Raw genomic sequence first — 18,106 nt, 5'->3', positions numbered from 1 at the left:
GAACATTGGATTCTGGCTTTTTCTTATACCTTATTTTTTCCTAGGCTATGTGTTTTTACTGTCAATCTTTTGGTTAATTCATACTGCAGTTCTAAATGACCCTTGGGTGTAGATGACCTATTTTTATCTGAGTAGAGCAAAGTATTTAAATTTTAAGTTCAGGCTGGGATAGTTTTTAAACACTCTTGACTGTTTTGAACAAAATATTTAACAGGAATCGGGAAAATTCTTGACATTTCTGGAGAATAGAGGAGATACAGGATCAAAGGATGAAAGGAAGATACAGAAAATTAGGGCCCTCATTCCTAGGGGTGACAGGTACTGAGGTCAGAGAGCAAGATCATTTTAATTCTCTTAGAGAATTAAGAAAAAGACAAAGTGATTTCATCAACAAAGAAGACTCCAGTTTAATTCATAACCTTGAAAGTGCAAAGGATAAACAACTGGCAGCAAATCCAAATTTACAAAGGCGAATGACATTTCCAATGACTTCAGAAGTAAAACACTCAGTGTTATAAGTTGTAACAACAACAACAAAAAATAGACAATGCCTGCCAATCATCATCACAGTTCTTCCATATACATTACTTGGGCTCTCCCATGATGTATGTATAAGGTTCTCATCTGGGTCTGTATGGCTTCCCAGAGTTTTGTGAACTGTCTGGAGACATTTGTAGCTCTCACTTAAGGGGCTGCACTGCCTTCTAGTTGGTCAGTATCTTCCTCCAAAAAAGCAGTACTGTCCATGCTCCCACTAAGTATTATCCAGCTCAAAATGTGTAAGGTGTCCAGGTGGGAAGTTTTGACACAGGAAAAGGGTCTATATTTTTCCCTCTTTAAGAGCCTTCACATCTTAAACCAGTTCTCCAATAGTATGAGTTATTTTTGCATCATGAACAAAGTTTTATAGAAGAGTGGGTATGGTGGGCAGCATTTTAAGGTGGTCCCTTACATCTGCCTAAGTTTATAAAATAAAGCTCCCCATACTACACGGACAGAATGTTGTGCTTTCCTGTATATTCTAATTCCTTTATATCCTATATATTCTTTGTTTTGTATTTTTCTTCTTACTCATTCATGCCATTTAGAGTAGAAAGATATTTTCATTCATGCTCATGATTATTATCCAGGTATATTCTCTGCCATCTCTGCAGTATGAGAAGAGGTAGACAACATCACCATTTTACCTAGTAGAGGGAAATGCTGTGTTGTGCTGTATGTACTGTCCTGCTAACCATAAAGACTTCTGACAAGTGAGCTTGAAGCCATAAAGATTCTGACACATTTAACCACCAACCAGTGGGAAAATCTTAGCAGTAAACTCAGAAAGGCATACTCCAAAGAGAGGATGTTAAGAATAAAGGAAGTAAAATGGGAACTTAGAAAAATATTGCCTTGGGCCAGCACCGTGGCTCAGTAGGTTAATCCTCCGCCTGTGGCACTGGCAACCCATATGGGCACCAGTTTGAGTCCCAGCTGCTCCTCTTCCAATAAAGCCATCTGTTGTGGCCTGGGAAATCAGGAGAAGATGGCCCAAGTGCTTGAGTCCCTGCACCTGCATGGGAGACCAGGAAGAAGCACCTGGCTCCTGGCTTCAGACTGGCACAACTCTGGCTGTTGCGGGATTTGAGGAGTGAACCAATGGAAGGAATACCTTTCTCTCTGTTTCTCCCTCTCACTGTCTGTAACTCTACCTCTCAAATAAATAAACAAATAAATGAATAAAATCTTAAAAAAGGAAAAAAAGAAAAATATTGCCTTACAGATGGTGCTCCTTATTCATTTATTCAAACACATTCAGTCATTGAAAAAATAAAAAAAACAGTGAAGGATAATACCCTCTTGATGTACCTGTGGGAAGCTTACAGTTTACTGGAGAAGAGACAGAAAAGGGCAGTAGTTTCCAAAAGGTACAAATAAGTACAGATAAACAAAATGGAGACAGGAGGTGGAGTAGTCAAGTTGACCACACATAGGACATTACTGTCAAGGTCAGTGGTGTGACAAAATGGTAAGGGTCTATGGTTATAGGTGAGGTGTGGATACAGGAAAGAGCACAGTGGTTAGATGTGTTAGCAGCAGAGGCTGGGATGATGACTGTGCGATGAACCTTCTCATGACCATGAATGGAAGGTTCTGGCTTTGTTCTAGAGGTACCAGAGAAGCTTTGGGTCAGGTTCTCTGTGAGGTTTACTCTGGAAGACATTAGAGTCATTCTGGCCATGCAGTCACTTTTGCAGCAGAGGGAAGCTCATGAATCAGTTGTCACCATGTAATGTTTCTCATTACACAAGAAGTCTTAAAGCGTGAGGATGTAAGGAATCAGTCACCTTTACTAGCTTCATTTTACAGTGCTTGGAATCCTCAAACAATAGCTGATCAAGTTCTAACCCAAGAGCAGTAAGGTGTAGGGATTGGCTACTGATTACAACACCAATCATAGGTTTAGGGGAATAGGAATTACAGGATTTGACCTGGGTCTTAGGTATTTCAGTACCCATATTCCCAACCAATATGTGGTGCTGCCCTTGGATGGCATCTGTCTCTGTAGGATCCATCTATAATTCCACTACTTTCCATTTTTCTAAAATGTGCTGCTTGGTGTGCACACCTGTGTCTCCAGGCTACTCCTCTATCATATTTTAGGTGATTATCTTTGTTGTGGAGGAGTGTTCTGGCAGCCAAAGTGGTTGGGTCCATATAAATGTGAACAGAATTGTCAAGATGGACTGTGAGGACTCTCCTGACCGCAAAAGGCCAGTCTTCACTCAAGATCTTCACATTCATGTGGGGAGTCTCCAGGTGAGACTGGAACCCTGCACGAGTGCTAGGAGCAGAAGTAAGACCTATCATTTTCCTGAAACCAAAAAACCATTGAAATTCAGCAATCATAATTGAGCACTGACATGAACTTAGTCTTCTTTCCAAAATTTATCAAGTGAGCTTTGACATTCTGATTTTAGAAATAAACTAAACTATGACTAGAGGGTTGGTACTCCCATGTCACTGTCACCACTCACTTGCTACGTAACATTGGCCATATGCCTGTATCTGGTGTCTCACTTTCACTACAAAATAAGGACAACAATTCCTGTTGTGAGTATAAAAAGAGTTCTGTGTACAGACACTGCTCAATAAGTGTCTGATATGCATTGATCTTTCATTCATGGATATTGGGATTTCTAATGCCACACTCTGCAACTCCTTGTTTATCTGTAATATCTACAAAGAAAGGGGCCATTTCAGATTACTTCTCATTCCCAAGTCTGTGAAAAACACAGAAGGGTACTAGACTGAAGAAAGAAATGATCAACTAAGAACACAATTTCACAATTCATTTCTGACATCCTGTTCAATTGGATACCTGACAGATGATCAGGAACTCTGAGTTCTGGTCACAGTTCTACTAGCAAAGTAAGCTCAGTATCTCCAGATGAGAGCTACCATAGCTATGATAGCCTGTGCTATTTACATACATAGATGTTGGGGCCAGTGGCCCTGGCCCGACATGAGATGCAGCAGGCTGAGGCTGTCCCTTATCTAATCCTGTTTCCTGTGCTTATTGTCCTGAAGGCCGAAGGCACAAGATTTTTCATCCCACATTCCTGCAGGCAGGATGTGACTTCTGATGAAGGTTTATGATGTTCTTTGCTCTATCTGCAGAGCTTGTACCCTGATCATTGCTACATTGTAAACTTGCTCTATTCCTGTGCTATGCATGATTGCACACAATGAATGTTATCTGTATGGGGTCTGGGGTATATATCCTTGTCTTTCTGTGTGCTCGGGGCTGGAGACTGAAGGGTTTCCTTAAGGAGACTGCCTCCAGTCGCTCATCGCCGGGCCCCCTACTTTGGCTTGGAACGCGATGAGGCAATAAACGTGGTGATGAATTGACTGAGTGCTGTGTGTCTCCGTGTGGTTTGTCGGGTGGCCTCCGACAGCTGGTGCCGTGACTCGGATTCATCTCATCCACAGGTAAGTCTCTGTAAGAGGGAAGGCTGCGGCGGTAGCAGGCCATAGGGATTACAAGGGAGGCACATAAGCACGAGTAGGGCGTGGCAGACTAGGGCTTGCCCGGGGAGCCTCTCCTATTGCCCATGGGGAATATACAGTCACATCTAAATGTGACAAGGATATAAAGGCCTTGTTAAAAAGCGCCGGGGCGCCGGTTGCAAGAGAAAGGAGGGAGCAATTGGCACATGTAGGACTTAAAAGACTAAAAATTTCTCAGGAGCCCCTCTAAGCCATAACTATGGAAAATGCGTATTTAAAGAAACAAAGCAAGCAGTGTCAAAGTGTCCGGACTACCCATTCTATTTTTGTATTATGTACTAACTCTACCCTTATTATTGATAGGAATGCTTGGGCAGATTATGCGTGGTTGGCTTTAAAAAAAAAGTAAATGAAAATATGCCCCAAATAGTTAAGATTGCACAAACCTACAAAAATGTAACAATTACAGATAGTAAGAGGCTACTATCATGGCTAAATGGTTACCCACCGTGTTCCATCCGCTGACAAATTTGTTGTTTTATCAAAAGGAGATGTTACAAATATTTCATAAAACCCAAATCACTAATTTCAGAGTACTGCAAAATGTTAGCCCATTTGTTAATTGGACTGTACACCTCAACATGTCTGTTTAACAAGTAACAATGCCTCAGATCTCCATGCCATGAAATTGTCTAGCCAGTTCTCAGGCTGTCTGCAGCAACTTGAGTTGTTGTATTGGAATGGTACTGTTTTTTATGTCCCTGACATGGGTGCCCAAGAAGCTAATTCTCCCTCAGTTATGTTTCAATTTACCCTTAAAACACATTGAGTATTATTGTGTTTGATTGCTGGATATATACTTGTATGAAAATTTGTATTGTATTCTTATAATGTGTTAATTATATCTACCTCTCAATGCAGCCCTAGGGCCAAATGTAAGGACAAATTTTTGGAATGAAGAGGCTTGTATCTAGGTTCAGCTCTGGTGGACAAGTAACTTTGTTGCCAAATGACCTTCTCCTGCTCCTTGGGAGCCTGGCCAGTTCCTGGGGAGGAGGATAAAGAAATGTTTCTGATAAACAGGTGGGCATGCTTCGTGTCTTGGCTCTCTGGCCAAGATCCGGGACGGGACGCACTGCTTGCCTAAAATCTTGGCAATGAGCCACCCTTGTCCTTGGAGGCTTTGAGAGGGAGCCAGAACAAGCCTCTGCTACTGCTGCTTCATCCCAGGGGAACACACAGTCAAGCTGAATGTTAAACATGCCTGTAATGATTACTAATAATGTCTGATTCTCAGTATGGATTCTTTTCTGGTGCTTTGTGAAGATTGCTTAGTGATGCCCACAGCACTATAAATTCTGCTAAACGTGAGTACAATGTAAACATGAATCAATTGGCTACTATGACTGAGGTGTTCTGTGACAGTTCCTTTGATGAGGGATTAGCAAAATGGATTCACTTAAAAACAGGACATTCAGGACCTGCCACTCTACATGGTTTGTCATTACAAAAATCATCAAGGAGGACTACCTAATAAATGAGGGTACTATAAATGTGGACAGCAGGGACATGTACAAAAATTGTCCAAAAGTCAAAAATCAAAATAAGGCTCCTCCTGGTATATTCCCCCAGTGCTAAAGGGGAAGGCATTGGGCCAATAAATGTCACTCCAAAACTGATAAAAAAGGTAATTCATTAAAAAACAGAGTTTAGAAAACTGGAAGCGGGGCCAGCCTCAGGCCCTCCCAACAGGAATCAGTGGACTGTCTTGCTATAGTATCATTAAAGCAATGGAGCCATGTTTATTGCAACATTCTGTTAATCTATACTCCTTTACCATCTTTCCTCTAAATAACTTTAGTGTGCACTATAAGGCTTGCAGCGTATTTCTTGCAGATTAAACTAAAACTAAGTCTGTGCACAGCAGACAGCTAAAAAATAATTTGCTGTCACAAATTGGTGTAGTCAACAGAATCTACAAGTATACAAAGCAATGCCTTTCTTTAAAAGAAAAACTAAAGTTACATGTGTAACCTGTGATGTTCCTGCCTGGAAAGACCCTCAGTTCGCCTCTTTGGCAAAGGAATGGGCTCTCTGCTCAGGATTGAGTGAAAATTGAAATAACAAGTTATGGAGTGCACAGCCTCCACAAGTTATTAAGGTTTTACTATCGGTAAAATAAAGGAATCCTATCACCAATCAATAAAATACACCTAATCCAATACTGGTATGGGACATGGACTCCTAAGGGATGGGTTTTTTTATGTAACAAATATGCCTTCACATCGTTAACCTCTGATAACTTCCGCAATTGCTCCCTGGACTGTGTGGCCCCGATGCTGACATCTGTATTTACAGCGGCGGATAGAGCGCATCGGCAGCATGCTTCACCTAAAGACTGTAATGGCAACGTCATCCTAATAGGAGAGGACACTGCCCTGGCCATGGCTGTACCAGTAGTAAGTGTTCCTGGACTGGCCTTTGGAAATAACCATGGACTGCGAAGGCTTACATGTTTAGTGACCAAAACAATCTTACTGCTACTGGACTGTCCAATATAGCCGAAACATTGGATCAAGTTCACTCAGGAGTACTTTTAAACCATGCAGCTAACAATTACTTGATGTTAAAAGATCATATAAGTTATAAATCTGTAACAGGAAAATATTGTTTTAACATTACTAACAATGTGCCATATATAGAGTCTGTCGTTGATAAACTTAAAAATGAAATGCAACATATGTTTATTACTAACCCTCTAACATTTGGAGGGTTTCAATGGATTCATTGGTTATTAATGCTGGCTGGACCACTACTGCTTTTCCTACTTGGTATGGGATGTTTTCCGTGTGTTCTGCATTTTATGCTGACTTCGCTACAGTCTGTATGAACTGACATTCCTCATTTAAAACTTTGTACCAAACCTCCTTTGTAATCAAAAATAATTAATATTTGGCTGTATGTTTCATCTCTCACCTAATGTTGGGCTGGAATGGTACTCAGAGACGGGTAAGACGCTCAGCATCCTGTACCAACCTAAGACAGGGCTCTAGGCCAAGCTGCCAGAGTTACCGATGACGGGTAAGGACAGAGATGACTGAGGGCAACCTAAGACAGAGGCCATTCTCAATTAAATAAAAAAGGGGGAGATGTAGGCAGCCCATAAACAAGTCATAGACAAGTCAAGGTCAGTCTTGGCTTGTGAAAATTCCTGAAAGGAAAAAAGGTCACCTATTCCCATGCTCCAGAAGAATGATCAAACAAGAATGCTCCAAGTGGCAGTGGATCAGCATATCCATTCAGGAATCTTATTACTAAACCAACGGGTCAACGTTCTCCAGGAAGAACTGAATCTTAGACGGGGATGTGGGAAACCCCCTGCTTGGTTCAATCTGTCGTGGTTTGCACTACTCCGTTTCCCTGGTATAACTATACTCGTCTTGCTAATTTGTCTCGCTCTTTAGGCGCCACCTTAAACCATACCTGGGATAGTAATTTCACTGGTTTGCTGCGTGAACTACGGCAAGAGATTTGGGTTCTTAACTCAACACAACTGGACACAGATATTTGGTCCCAATTCAAAGTCATCGCTGCAAAACCCCCCTCCCCTGCAATACAGCAGGTGTTGCTTGATTTCTTGGACCAGTAGCCAGAGATGGGTAAGTGCCTTGAGGGATGGCATGCAACCTAAGACAGCGGAGGGCTGAGACTGCTCATGCAAGTCGACCCTCTGGCAAAGACGGGTAAGCTGCCACTCCGCTCAGGGGCGCCTAAGACAGGCGCTGGTCCTAAAGTAATAAAAGGGGGAGCTGTGGGGAGCCAGCCCCCACAGTCTCTGTCTTCTGCCTGCCTGCCTGCCTAGCCCTGCCTGTAGACTGATGTGAAGTAAAACAACCAAACGTTCCCACCGTTCCAATGTGCACAAACAGAGAGGCTATCAAAAGGACAGTACATACCCTCGAGGACACTCTAAAACAGGGGGCTGCGGTATGTGATATGCCGTGGAAGCCTCGATCTCTCTCTTCCTAACTGCCTCATTGACCGCTTGCTCCTACACTGTTCTTAGGGTGGGCCGGTAGTCAATGACGGGTAAGCACTTGCAGGCTTCTCTAGCAACCTAAGACAGAGGGCAGGACATGCCTCCTGTATCCTTGATGACGGGTAAGCAGAGTAAGCACTGCGGGGCACCTAAGACAGGCACGAGTCCATGCCGTTCAGCGTTTAACGCGAGGGACCTGTGGGGGATGGGCCCTCCCCCGCGGCCCTCTGGACAGTGTAGACACCGGTTACCATAAACACCAGGCCATTCTTGCACAAACAAGAAGGGGGAGATGTCGGGGCCAGTGGCCCTGGCCCGACATGAGATGCAGCAGGCTGAGGCTGTCCCTTATCTGATCCTGTTTCCAAGACTTTTCATCCCATATTCCTGCAGGCAGGATGTGACTTCTGATGAAGGTTTATGATGTTCTTTGCTCTATCTGCAGAGCTTGTACCCTGATCATTGCTACATTGTAAACTTGCTCTATTCCTGTGCTATGCATGATTGCACACAATGAATGTTATCTGTATGGGGTCTGGGGTATATATCCTTGTCTTTCTGTGTGCTCGGGGCTGGAGACTGAAGGGTTTCCTTAGGGAGACTGCCTCCAGTCGCTCATCGCCGGGCCCCCTACTTTGGCTTGGAACGCGATGAGGCAATAAACGTGGTGATGAATTGACTGAGTGCTGTGTGTCTCCGTGTGGTTTGTCGGGTGGCCTCCGACACATAGAGTCCCTCTTTCCTTAAAATATACCATGTACATAGGGCTCTAAGGAGCACAGGATAGCATGTGGAACTGGTCTGTCTTCTCTGTCTCTCATAATAAATGTTTGACAGTCTCTCTCCAGGGTGTCCTACTTGCTCGAGTGCAAAGAATAGACATCCCTTCCCTGAATTCAGGACCCAGAACATACTAGAAATCCTTGAATGTGCATGAAAAGTTCACAGTGATGTGGGAGAAGTTATAATGGAAAGAACTTTCTGTGATTGAAAACAATGAATGCAAGCATGTGCTTTTGTGAAGTTTTATAGGGATTTAGAGGAAGAAACTGTCAATCCCATTGGGACAAATTTAGGGGAGACTCATACTAACAGGTGAAATATTACTCAGGTGGCTGGTGCTGTGGTGTACTGGGTAAAGCTGCTGCATGCAGTGCCGGCATCCCATATGGGTGCCAGTTTGAGTCCCAGCTGCTCCACTTCCGATCCAGCCCCTGATATGGCCTGGGAAAGCAGTAGAAGATGATCCAAGCCCTTGGGCCCATGCACCTGCATGGGATACCTGGAAGAAGCTCCTGTCTTCAGTTCAGGTTAGGGTTAGGGTTAGGGTTAGGGTCAGATCAATACAGCACCAGCCATTGTGGCCAATTGAGGAGTGAACTCTCTTCTCTCTCGCTCTCTCTCTCTCTCTCTCTCCTCTTTCTTTGTGAAACACTGACTTTAAATAAACAAACAAATAAATAAAAATGCTACTGAGAAATTCTAAAACATCACGTTTTGCATATCTTAAGCTGTTGAGGGAAAGAGCAAGGTGAAATTAACAGATCTGAAGTCTCACGATGCTGTAAATTTGGACATCATGTAAGGCAGACACTCAGAGGTACCTCATCTGAGGATCACCAGGAGTATTCCGTGAATGCAGATGAAATAGACATAAATGTATTAAGACATACAGCATTTCAAAGAATTCACTGAAAATCAAAAGTAGTGGATAGGCAGGAATACCTGCTATTCTGCATCTCCCTCCCATACTACATTCAATCAGACCCACACATATCACTGTTGGCCTATGAGAAATCCTGGAAAATCTGCTAGATCGTGGAGATCACTTGAATATGCTTTTGGACATGCAAATCTTATTGTGAGCAGTGGATTTGTAAAATTAACCAGTGAGGTCCCACAGACATACTTAAATGGCTCAAATGCTTTACCATCAGCATGAGTTCAAACAGTCCCTGGGCGCTTGCTTTTTTCAATGTTTCTGTGAACAGTTGATCATGTTTCAGGAATTGAGAGCCAGTCACATTAGACCTGGAAGCAACAGCAGGACTGAGGAAACCCTGACACTTGGCTGTGACTTCTCTCATGAAAGAGATCTCCCCCTTCTGGTTTCTCCCCCTCCTTCTCAGCATGTTTTCTCTGTGTGTCTCAGTGCTGTGATCATCTCCTTATTGACTGGCTCTGCCATTTGACTCACAGCAGCTTCCTCCTCCAAAACACACCATGACATGGTCTTACCATGCTCCTCACTTCCAGACCCCGCATTCCTTTTTGATAAGTCTCATTTGCATATTTACATTTTTTTCCCTGAGCAGCCCCTTGATCAGTAAGCTTGCAAATTACATGAGGAAAATCAATCCTTGACCATGAGGCAGAAGACACAGAAGGGCTGAGAAAGCTGAGAAAAAAAATGCAATTTTGACCTTCACCTATAAGCTGTGTATAGATATGATAATGGCCAGATGGCCTACATGGCAGATGACTTCAGGACCCTACTGAGGGCTGCCACTCAACAAATAACCAGTCTTATAAATGTATAGGCCTTATGCACATTTAATGTCTTGGTTCCATTCTGTTGGCCAGCTCATATTCTCATAAAGAGTATACTTTCTTTTGTTAATAATAAGCATTTGCTGTTATACTTACCACCTGTGTGAGCTTCATTCATTTCACTTTCTGAAGTTCAAAAGAACCTGGTCCTCACCTTTCTACTCTAAATTCCAGCAACACTAAATGCTCAACCAGTAAATAGTTTTCTTGAATTTTTTTCAAAATATTTTTTCAGAACAATTTTATTTACTTTCCTCACCAGCATTTTTCATTCTACTCCTACATGGTCCTCTCTCCTGGACTGCTGGGAAAACAATAATTACTTTTCTAAACATTTAGTTAAATGTCCTATGAATGCTCAGTAGCTTAAATGAAATCATTGACAAAGCACTAAGGAAAGCTGGAGAAAGATGTATGAACCGATAGAGAATGTAAATAAAAAGTAATGTTGCAGTGAAGGTGGGACTGCAGAATGTCTTCTGTATGCTGACTTGATTGCCATTGCATGCAAACAACAAGTTAGATCACTGGTTAGAAAGAGGTGTATGTAGGCTCCAAATGCCAAAAACAGCTAAGGAAATGGAAAGGCTGATTATTCAGTTTATACTGTGTGCATGTGTTCAAATATTACACAGTGTCCCAGAAAACTGTGCAAGTGTTACTTATTAATCAAAATATTTAAATATAAATGAAAATATTTTAAACATGTATTATCATGAAGAAGCAACCAAAACAATATTTTCTTGGCTTTTTTTCCCAAAAAAAAACTTTTATTTAAAGTATACAACTTCATGTGACTCATGAAGTTTGGGAACATAGTGGTTCTTCCCACTATACCTGCCCTGCCACCCACTCTTACCCTTCTTCCTCCCTCTCCTATTCCCATTCTTACTTTTTATTATAATCTATTTTCAATTGACTTTATACACAGAAGATTGATTCTATACTAAGCAAGGAGTTCAACAAATAGTATAAAAATTGTTCTTCAGCAATTTTCTAATTTCTTCTATAATTCACTGCTCATTTCAGGAGCATGTTATTCAGTCTCATGTGTTTGCATCTATTCTAGAGATCCTTGAGTTGTTGACTTCCAGCTTTATTCCATAGTGGTCAGAGAAGATGCATGGTATGAAAATTTTTTTTGAAATTGCTGAGACTTACCTTATGGCCTAGCCTGTGGTCTATCCTAGAGAAAGTTCCATGGACTGGTGAGAAGAATGTGTATTTTGTAACTGTAGGATGAAAAGTTCTGTAGATATTCATTAGGTCCATTTGGTCTATTGTATCAATTAACTGTTCTTTCCTTGCTGATTTTCTTTCTGGTTGATCTGTGCATTGCTGAGAGTGGGGTATTGAATTCCCCCATTACTGTTGTATTAGACTCCATGTCTCCCCTTATATATATTAACATTAGTTTAAATAGACAAGTATCCTGTCATTAGGCTTGTATAAAGTTATTATAGCCACATCTACCTACTGAATTGATGTCTTAATAATTGCATAGTTCCCTTATTTGTCTCGTTTAACAGTTTTTGTGTTAAAGTCTATTTTGTCTGATATTAGGATGGGTACACCTTTATTTGGTTTCTGTTAGTAGGCAATATCTTTCTCCATCCTTTCACTTTCAATCTGTGTGTATCTTTATTGCTGAGATGTGTTTCTTGTAGGAAGTTAATAGATAGGTGTTTTTTAATCCATTCAGCCAGTCTGTTTCTTTAACTGGAGAGTTGAGGCCATTTATATTCAAGGTGACTACCGATAAATAATGACTTGGCCCTGCCATTTTTCCATAAATATTCCTATTGTTTACATTGGATTTCCTTTGTCCTTTTAGTGGGACATTTTCTGCCTTCACCTTCCTTCATAGTGATGACCATAGTTGTGTTTATGTGTCTAACACATCCTGAAGCATCTTTTGTAGGACTGGACTGGTGGTGACAAATTCTTTCAATTTCTGTTTGTTATGAAAGGTCTTTAATTCACCTTCATTCACAAATGAGAGCTTTTCAGGGTTCAGTATTCTGGGTTGACAGGTTTTTTTCTTTTAAGTCTTGAAATACATCTCACCATTCTCTCTGAGCTTGTAGGGTTTCTGATGAGAGGTCAACTGTGAGTCTAATTGGAGATCCTCTGAAAGTTATCTGGTGTTTCTCTGATGCACATTTTAGAATCTAATTTCTTCTTATGTTCTTTTTTTTCTTCTAACTGTAAAACTTCCAGAGATATGTCTTCTAACTTGGATATTTTTCCTCTGCCTCACTGAGTCCATGGTTGTAGCTTTCCACTGCATTTTTTATTTGATCTATTGAATTCTCAATTTCCAGCATTTTATTTTATTTTCTCTTTAAAATCTCAACTTTAGGGCCAGTGCCGTGGCTCACTAGTCTAATCCTCTGCCTGCGGCACCAGCACACCAGGTTCTAGTCCCAGTTGGGGTGCTGGGTTCTGTCCCAGTTGCTCCTCTTCCAGTCCAGCTCTCTGCTGTGGCCCGGGAGTGCAGTGGAGGATGTCCCAAGTGCTTGGGCCCTGCACTCACATAGGAGACCATGAGGAAGCACCTGGCTCCTGGCTTCAGTTCGGTGCAGTGCACCAGCCATGGTGGCCATTTGGGGGGTGAACCAATGGAAGGAAGACCTTTTTCTCTGTCTCTTTCTGACTAACTGCCTGTCAAAAAAATCTCAATTTTATAAGAAAATTTTTTATTCATGTCATGTATGGATTTCTTTAATTAATTGATTTGCTTCTGATTACTTCTAAGTAATCCTACAAAAAATTTTTGAATACTGTTTCTGGCATTTTTTAATCTCTTCATTTCCACATTCTAGTATTGGAGTGTTGTTGTGTTCCTATGAAGGTATCATGCTGTCTTCCTTATTCTTGTTTCTTGAATCATTGCATTTATTCTTAGGAATTTGTGGAGATACTTGTTGGTTTTTTCCCTCTGATGGCTTTTATCTTTGGACACTGCCTCTGTGGATTAGTGGAGTTTATGCTCTGTCAGTGAATACCCTGAGGTGTATGCTGGGGGTGGCCAGGGAGCTCTGTTCAGTGTTCCAGAGTGAGGGGAGTTTCCAAGGTGACACCAGAATTGGGCATGGTGAATCTCCTTTTTTTTAATCAGAGGAGAGGTGTGATTAGTTCAGTTGGTGTAATCTCTAGATTAGTGGGTATTAAATTCATCCCTCATCCCACAAGGACCACACAAAGAATCTGTGCAGTCCTAAGTGTGAGTATAGATCCTGTAGCAATGACCCTCATCAGGGGGTCAGGGAGTTTTGAGCATGTGGAGCTGCCCACAGTGACTATCAATGACTCTGCCACACCCTGTGCCCTCATATTCAGCCACAGTGTTTTCACAGTCCAAGACCCAAGGTTCCCATAGTACCCAGCCCCCTGCCAATTCTCTCAGCAAGACTTGGGCATCTCCTCTCAGCTGGGTGCGGGACATGCAGACACAAGCTGGTGCAGCTGTTATGTATATGTCCAAAATGGTGCTTGCCCTAGTTACAGGATGGTAGTGTTGGGTGGTTGGGGAAAGAGAAATGTGCCTTCCTGTTTTGCCTCTAGGTTGACAGGTATACTTTTCCCCATAGGGCTCCAAGCTGGACTCATACACAATAAAGCTCTTTCCACAGCTTTATTGGCAGTTGCTTTGGATGCTGCAGTCTGTCACCTCACTCTTCAAAGTCGGAGCTGAAGCTGAGTTTCCTCTACCATTTTCTAACTCTTCCTGAGATTGCACTCTCTCCATTTTGCTTAAACTATCTCCCCCTAGATTAGAGTAGTAAGATCCCTTCCTATTCTATCATCTTGGTGTTTCTTCTATTTGGCTTTTTGTAACCTATCCTGAAACAATATTATGGAATTGACAAATGCAATAGTAGAACTATTTATGAAATGCTTCAATTTCAATTTTGAAGATGCACAGAAGTCAGTAAACTTTAAGAGAAGGCAAAGGAAGTTGTCTAGTCTGAGTAGAGCACATAACAAATGAAAAATAAAAATATTTCCAGCTTTTTGTAGTATAACATCAATTGTACCAATATACACATCATAGTGAAGGAGAGACATGATATTTGAAAAATTATGGCTAAAAATATCCAAATAGGACAAAATACATTTATCTACACATGTAAGATTGTCAGTGAACTGAAGGAGAATGAACTATAAAAATACACACTGAGAAGCATCCTACTTAATTATTGACCAAATGTGAATACATAATCTTAAAGGAACAAAAGAGAAATGATTTTTTATTTATTTGACAGATAGAGTTAGACAGTGAGAGAGATGGAGAGAAAGGTCTTCCTTCCATTGGTTCACTCCCCAAATGGCTGCTACAGCCAGAGCTATGCCAATCCAAAGCCAGGAGCCAGGTGCTTCCTCCTGGTTTCCCATGTGGGTGTAGGGGCCCAAGCACTTGGGCCATCCTCCACTGCCCTCCCGGGCCAGAGAAGAGAGCTGAACTGGAAGAGGAGCAAATGGGACTAGAACCTGGCACCCATAAGGGATCCGAGCACCACAGGCAGGATTAACCAAGTGAGCCACAGTGCCAGCCTGAGAAATGACTTTTGATATGCAATATTCTCAAGGAGATTAGCAGCTGATTTCTGTGGAGAAAACCATGGCAGTCAGAAGTTAGTGGGGTGGTAAATTTAAAGCACTGAAAGGAAACAACCACCAAGATTGTCACATATGAATTCTGTATAAGCAAAATTAACACATTGTGAGATAAAATCACTGATATTGGTAACAACATAGAAACTATACTATCCTTTCAGCTGTTAATTACTTCTTCCATGTGATTTAAAGTCAAGTGCATGAAACAATAACTATAAAGCCATGTTGAGGATACAGAATATTAATAACCTTTTAAAGGTTTATTAATGGGCAAGTCCGGTGCTGTGGCATAGCAGGTGAAATGTTACTGAGGTGGCTGGCGCTGTGGGTAAAGTAGGTAAAGCTGCCTCCTGCAGTGCCGGCATCCCATATGGGTGCCAGTTTGAGTCCCAGCTGCTCCACTTCTGACCCAGCTCTCTGGTATGGCCTGGGAAAAGAGCAGAAGATGGCCCAAGTCCTTGGGCCTCAGCACTCATGTGGGATACCTGGAAGAAGCTCCTGGCTCCTGGCTTCATCACAGCTACAGATGTGAACCAGCAAATGGAAGACTTCTCTCTCTCTCTGCCTCTTCTCTTGCTATGTAACTCTGATTTTCAAAAAAAAAATAATAAAAAAATATTTAAAAAGATATTAATAGGCACATAATTTATTTATTTATTTATTTAAAGAGCTATTTGAAAGAAAATGTTAAAGAGAGAGATAGAGACAGAGAAGAGAGGTCTTCCCTCTGCTGGTTCACTCTCCAGGTGGCCGCAACAGCCGGAGCTGCACCCATCCAAAGCCAGGAGCCAGGAGCTTCTTCTAGGTCTTCTACATGGGTGCAGGGGCCCAAGGACTTGGACCATCTTCCACTGCTATCCCAGGCCACAGAAGAGAACTGGTTGGGAAGAGGAGAAGCTGGGACTAGAACTGGTGCCCATATGGGATGCTGGTGCTTCAGGCCAGGGCTTCAACCTGCTGTGCCACACTGCCAGCCCCAGTGGGCACATATTTGGAGGTGGAACCTTGGGATTTTCTATGTGGAAGGATTTTTAATTAATATTTTATTTTTACCTTTTAATGACTGTTCACATTTCTCTTTTGTTTTTATTTTGATTTTAGTTAATTTTAATAGATTTAATATGATCTGTAGACACAAGTCTACTTGATATACAAGGATAATTTGAAAATTCCATGGCTGGATGCAATTAAATACATTTATTTTGATGAAAAACTATTTTGAAATCCATGAACATATATTTTCATATTATGCATTTTCCACAAAAATTTTCAAGATAACATTATAAGTCATTTCATATAATCAATATCTTCATTTTACCATTCATAATATCTGCCTTTCAAGACTTTTTTTGTAGTAGCCCATGGAAATAGAATTTTTTGGATGCTTGGCATTGAAAACAATTTTAATTCTAATAGATAAGAATGCTGTAGCTCAATGAATGAATGACCTGAAGTTTTCTCACTTGCAGGATATAAAATGAAAGATGACTTGAACTGTAATACTGCATACACATATTTTTTGTTTGAAATTGATATTTAACTGATCTCAAGAAAATTAACGATGTTGTTTTTTGACTTTAAATTAGCAAAGCAGATCAGATTAACACCATGGCTGATTTTTATCAACATCTAATTAAGATAGACTATAAATATTAATACATTTTACTTTATATATATAATATATATTATTTATACATAAATAATAAATACAAAATAAAATTATATTTGAAGATGGTATAAGCAAAAATAATTTGGTGATTTGGAGGGGTTAATTCTCTAATGTACAATGAAAGGCATCAAAACTTATGAACGCCGACGCCACGGCTCACTAGGCTAATCCTCCACCTTGCGGCACTGGCATACCGGGTTCTAGTCCCGGTCGGGGCGCCGGATTCTGTCCCAGTTGCTCCTCTTCCAGGCCAGCTCTCTGCTGTGGCCCAGGAGTGCAGTGGAGGATGGTCCAAGTGCTTGGGCCCTGCAGCCCATGGGAGACCATGAGAAACACCTGGCTCCTGCCATCGGATCAGCGCGGTGCACCAGCCACAGCACGCCGGCTGTGGTGGCCATTGGAGGATGAACCAAAGGCAAAGGAAGACCTTTCTCTCTGTCTCTCTCTCTCTCTCTCTCTCTCTCTCTCACTGTCCACTCTGCCTGTAAAAAAAAAAAAACTTATGAACATTGTCATTCAAATTAATAATGCAAAATTCACTGAAAAAGAAAAAAGATCATTTTCAATTATATCAAGAAAGAAAAACCAACACCAAATCAGCCATTTTCATTTTCATTGATTCATTCATTAAAAATCAATCAATCTATAGACAACTAAGATTGAACTACATAACCATATATAATGTTAAGCAATTTTTAAAATTTCAGTAGGTAGGCATAGAAATAAATGGATGACATTTTGAACAGGAATAAAAGGATAGAGTTCCTTTTTAGAAATCTGATATAAAGTGATTAAATAGAATGATACATTAAGTATTAAATCTGTCATGACATTTCTCAAAGCAGACATCCAGCAGATTGTATTTTCTGAGCACTGTAATGACAACAGAAACCATAAAGTTAAGTGTAATCACAACAAATGAAATATACCTACATGTACATTTCATTAAGACCATTGAAGTTAACACAATTTAAATATGAATCCAGAAGGATTATTTTTATAGATTCCTATAAGTGCTAATGTGGAAAAATGGTGATTGAAGATAAAATTCTAAATTCAGATTAATAATCTTACCAATAATAGTTTAATGCTATAGGAAAATAGTAATTCTGAACCTGTGTAGAGGTACTATAGTTAACAAGGAAGTGTAACACTGCATAAGTTGTGCAAAGCATGAGATTAGTTTTATAGTATTAAGATAACCATATTCTACAATTTATCATTACCTTATA

The sequence above is a fragment of the Lepus europaeus genome, chromosome 18, assembly GCF_033115175.1.
Source record: "Lepus europaeus isolate LE1 chromosome 18, mLepTim1.pri, whole genome shotgun sequence".
NCBI lineage: Eukaryota > Metazoa > Chordata > Mammalia > Lagomorpha > Leporidae > Lepus > Lepus europaeus.
This window is presented reverse-complemented; position numbering follows the sequence as displayed.